We start from the raw sequence: 4731 nt of genomic DNA, 5'->3' as shown, positions 1-4731 counted from the left end.
TCCTGACTTTGAAGGTAAGGAGTTTATGTTCTTATTCTTCCTGCAAAAAGAAGCCAGATGGTTAGAACTTCCACAGTTATGACATGTTTTTCTAGGAGCATCAGGAACAGGTTTATAATCATTGCTTTTATTCACACCTTCCTTTCCATTCCTATTTTTCCTAGGTGATTTTACCTTGTTTGCATTCTTAACATCTTTCAGCTTATGCTTAAGCTGCTTCTTTGTCATTAAGCCTACGTTTACTTCAGTTGTCTTTTCCTGTTTTAGTTTGTCAGAAGTTAATTCCTTTTTAACTTCTGATTTCTCAGTATCAGACTTTACAGCTACAAACTTAACAGGTTTTAACTTTGGCTTTTGTTTAACAACTATAGGCTTAATATCTACAGTTCCTTTATCATTCTTATCATCTCCATAACCTAAGCCCTCTTTCCAGTTTTCACTACTTAACAAATTCTGAGTTGTTCTGCCAGAGGTAGTCCAAGTCCTGATAATCTCTCTTTCCTTTTCTAACTCAGCTTTTAGAGATTCATTCATTTTAAGTACTTCATCCCTAACATAGAAAGCATCATCTCTATCTTTCTGAGTTTGATGGAACATGACTTACTCTTTTTCTAAATAATCATTCCTCTTTTTGCAAGCAAGATTTCAGAAGTTAATCTTTCACATGTTAAGGTTTGATCTCTATAGCTAATGAACATGGTTTTAAGATATCTTCTCAACTCATTAATATCATCAGTATGAAAGACATAAGTAGTTTGAGGTACCTTTAACTCAGCAGCTTCAGAACTGCTTTCAGCACTTGCCATATCAGCATTTGCCATCAAGGCATAATTATCCTCACTTTCAGAATCTGAGGTGTATGTCCAGCTTTTGTTCTTTATGATAAGAGCCTTGCCTTTGTCACTCTTCACTTTTTTGCAATCAGGAGATATGTGGCCTTTCTCACCACAGTTGTAGCATTTGACATTTGTATAATCTCCTCTGTCAGACTTTCCTCCTTTGCCCTCAGATTTTCTGAAATTCTTCTTATCAGAACTTGCACCTTTCCTGGAAAACTTCTTTCCCTTCCTGAACTTTCTGTATTCAATCTTCATGATTCCTTTCACCATAAGAGCACACAGCTTCATCATCTCTTCATCAGCATCCGTCTCAGGCAAGCATTCAGATTCTGAGTCATCATCACTATCAGAACTTGATGACTCAGTATCAGACTTTGTGAAGAGTGCTTTACCCTTGCCTTTCCTTGAGGTGGCTGCCTTGGGGGATTCTTCTTCAGCCTTAAGAGCAACTGTCCTTGACTTTCCTCCTTTCCTCTTGCTTCTTTGTTCCATCTCAAGTTCATGAGTCTTGAGCATCCCATAAATTTCATCAAGAGTTGTTTCATCAAGATTATAGTTGTCTCTTATTGTTGTTGCCTTCAAATCCCAGCTTTCAGGAAGAGCCAACAAGAATTTAAGGTTTGAATCTTCAAGATCATACTTCTTATCAACCAGTGACAAATCATTCAAGAGTTTGACAAATCTATCATATAAATCAGTCAATGACTCATTAGCCTTTGAGTCAAAGTGTTCATACTCTTGAGTGAGTATTGTCTTCCTGTTCTTCTTAATCGTATCAGTTCCCTGACAACTTTTTTCCAAGGCATTCCATATCTCCTTTGCAGTCTTGCAGTTTATTACCCTGTTTGACATTACATTATCAATGGCACTATGCAGTAAGTGTCGTACCTTAGCACCCTTAGCAATTGATGCGATATCTTCAGCAGTGTAGTCACTCTTCTCCTTTGGTACTGACTTTGCTGCTTCACCTGCAACTGCAACAGCGAGCTTGGTTGGCTTATGAGGCCCTTCCTTGATTCTATCAAGATATTCTGGATCTGTAGCTTCCAGAAACATAGTCATCCTCACCTTCCATATGGGATATTCAGATTGTCTCAATATGGGAACTCTAATTGTCTCATATCGGCTTTGGATTTGTGTCTTTGGAGGTTCTTCAGTTTTGATGGGCTTAGTTGGAGTTTCTACTTCAGACATGATTATTTTTGGATCTTAAACTATTTGTGTGTTAACAGATAGGCTCTGATACCACTTGTTAGGTCACACACACTGTAGAGGGGGGTCAATACAGTGTATAGCACAATCAAATCGAACTTTAATAACTCAAGTAACAGAAAACAAACTTTATTCAAAACAATAGACTCTGTTACAGTATGGAACTGTCCTCTCTCAGTGATGAACAAATATCACGAGAGCTGCTAGGGTTATAATGAATAATCTTCTCGATAATGATAACACTTATAGTGTAAACCCTATGTCTGTGTTTATATACTACACAGTTATAAGATAGTCGCTAATTGATATGGAATATAATTCTGCTTCCTAAAATATATCAACCAGATATTTTTTCTTCCAAATATTCCATTCTTCACAGAATTCCTTCTTCATGCATATCTCTTCTTACGTTTGTCTAGATCTTCTCTTCCTGTAAATCAGCTGTCTTCCTTATCTGAATATTTCCTATAAGTCCTGATATTATCTTCTGATAAATATCTCCTGAACCTTATGTACTGATGACTTAAGTTCTGACTTCAGTATAAGTGCTGATTTCAGTTAAGTACTGATTTGTCCTGTCTAAGTAAGATCTGAAAACTAAACATAAATCACATTAGTCATGACATTCTCAAATATATCTAACACAAAAATACAAAGATATGGTATAAATGAAAGTCCTATGATTTTATAAAAATAAAAATGTGATTTTTGTGGGGTTTTTAACACCCAATGGGGCCAGAAAATCATTTTTCGCGAAACAAGAAAATTTGTAAAATACCTAGATGTTCAGAATAATACGATGGTAAAAGCCGTTTGATGAAAAATAAGGCCCATTATTTTATTTGAAATATCTGCCTTAAAATCATGATTCGGGTCATATAACTTTTGATATGAAAGCTATAAATGCAAAATAAAATTATCTGAAAAATATCTTAAAAATACCAGGATGACATAGAATGCATGTAACACATAGCAATTAGGGTTGGACAGTTAATTAAAAATAAATGACACATTAACACACATAATTAATTATAGATATGATATAATACAAACGTAATTTACCAGACGTTATAGTTCTCCTACTGAAGACCCCAACATGCACATCAGGGATTTCATCGAGATCTACGACACTTTCAAATTCAATGATGTGACTGAAGATGCTATCAAGCTACGACTCTTCTCATTCTCTCTAAGGGACAAAGCTAAGTGCTGGTTACACTCTCTACCAGTAGGGTTTATCACAACTTGGGAAGATTTTGCTCAAAAGTTTCTCACTAAATTCTTCCCCATGGCGAAGACTGAAGCAATCAGGAATGCTCTTACCCAGTTCGCGCAGCAAACTGGAGAATCTTTGTGTGAGGCTTGGGATCGATATAAGGAGATGCTAAGGAAGTTCCCACACCATGGCATGCCTGATTGGATGATTAATAACTGCTTCTACAATGGATTGGGTCCTACTTCTAGGCCCATGATTGATGCAGCATTAGGAGGAGCCTTGTGGGCTAAGAGATACAATGAAGCCTATGAACTTATGGAACCGATGGCTGCTAATGAGTACCAAAATCCTTCCCAGAGACTGACTCAGGGGAAAGTAGTAGGAATTCTGAAGTTGGACACAGCAACTGCTATCGCTGCCCAACTTAAGGCTTTGACAATAAAGGTGGACACTTTGGCTAATTATGGAGTTAATCAAATCACTAGTATCTGTGAGTTTTGTGCTGGTGCCCTTGAGACTGATTAGTGCGCAATTTATAGTGAATCAGCTCAGTTCGTGAGCAACTTCCAGCGATCGCAGCAATCTGTGCCAACAACCTATCATCCTAACAGCCGCAATCATCCTAATTTCAGTTGGAACAACGCTCAGAATGCGGTCTAATAGCCTTATCAGCAGTATCCAGCTAAGCAGTACAACCCCCTGGTTTTCAGCAACCGCCGTATGCACCAAGACAATAACTTCAGCTGCAACCAGCTAATGAAAAATATGAATTAGAGGAGTTGAAGCTTATGTGCAAGAGTCAAGTTGTTTCTATCAAGACCTTGGAAAATCAAATTGGGCCAATTGCCAATGCTTTGCTAAATCATCAACCTGGTACATTGCATAGTGACACTGAAGTGCCGGGAAAGAAGGAAGCTAAGGAGCATGTAAAGGTAATCACTTTGAGGTCTGGGAAGGTTACGAATCCGGAACAAACTCAAGAGTTGACTGAAGAAGCTGGGGCTGAGAAAGAAGCAAAGCAGCAGGATTAAGAAGTGGAACCAAGGAAGACTACTGTTGAGCACACTCTGCCTGAGGGTAATACAGGGGAGAAACAGATCTATCCTCCACCGCCTTTTCCTAAGCGACTGTAGAAGAAAAAGCTGGATAAGCAATTTGAGAAGTTTCTAGAGGTGTTCAAGAAACTTCATATCAACATACCTTTTGCTGAGGCTCTCAACCAGATGCCTAGTTATGCAAAGTTTATGAAAGGTATTCTATCTCGGAAGGTTAAGCTAGATGATTTAGAGATTGTCGCTCTCATGGAGGAATGCAGTGTTGTGCTCCAGCAGAAGTTGCCTCTAAAGCTTAAAGATTCAGGAAGCTTCACTATTCCATGTACTATTGGAAAAGTGTCTTTTGACAAATGCATATGTGACTTGGGAGCTAGCATCAATCTGATGCCTTTGTCAATCTTCAAGCAGT

General features: G+C 38.0%; 1 non-coding gene across 1 annotated transcript; it reads right to left on the bottom strand.

Annotated features, from left to right (window-relative positions):
* Window positions 1–3354: 3354 nt before the first annotated feature.
* Window positions 3355–3461, bottom strand: LOC141682214 (small nucleolar RNA R71). The gene has a single exon (XR_012559621.1). It is a non-coding gene; the product is annotated as a small nucleolar RNA R71 (small nucleolar RNA).
* Window positions 3462–4731: the final 1270 nt, after the last annotated feature.

The sequence above is a fragment of the Apium graveolens genome, chromosome 1 (assembly GCF_009905375.1).
Source record: "Apium graveolens cultivar Ventura chromosome 1, ASM990537v1, whole genome shotgun sequence".
Classification (NCBI taxonomy): Eukaryota; Viridiplantae; Streptophyta; class Magnoliopsida; order Apiales; family Apiaceae; genus Apium; species Apium graveolens.
This window is presented reverse-complemented; position numbering and strand designations above follow the sequence as displayed.